Here is a 282-nt window from a genome sequence, read left to right as displayed (position 1 = left end):
ATTTAAATAAACAGCTAAAACGTTTGACTTTAGAATCTTCATAGTGCTATGTGTGATACGATTATGTTGTGAATAGAACCATTTCAGCAGAAATAAAAGAAACCAGGCGTCACTGGCATTCAAGGACGTATGTTCAAATAATTTTAAAAATGCAGGAAAAGTTCACAAACCGTAAAAGATTCAGCGACCACGAATCTCGTGTTCATAACGCTAAATATCTTTACAATACAGAACATGCCCCGCGATCGTGACCAATTATTTTTCGTAATTATCTTAATAGTA

The sequence above is a fragment of the Penaeus monodon genome, chromosome 33, assembly GCF_015228065.2.
Source record: "Penaeus monodon isolate SGIC_2016 chromosome 33, NSTDA_Pmon_1, whole genome shotgun sequence".
In the NCBI taxonomy this organism is placed as follows: domain Eukaryota; kingdom Metazoa; phylum Arthropoda; class Malacostraca; order Decapoda; family Penaeidae; genus Penaeus; species Penaeus monodon.
The sequence above is the reverse complement of the archived record's forward strand: the minus strand, read 5'-3'. Positions refer to the sequence as shown.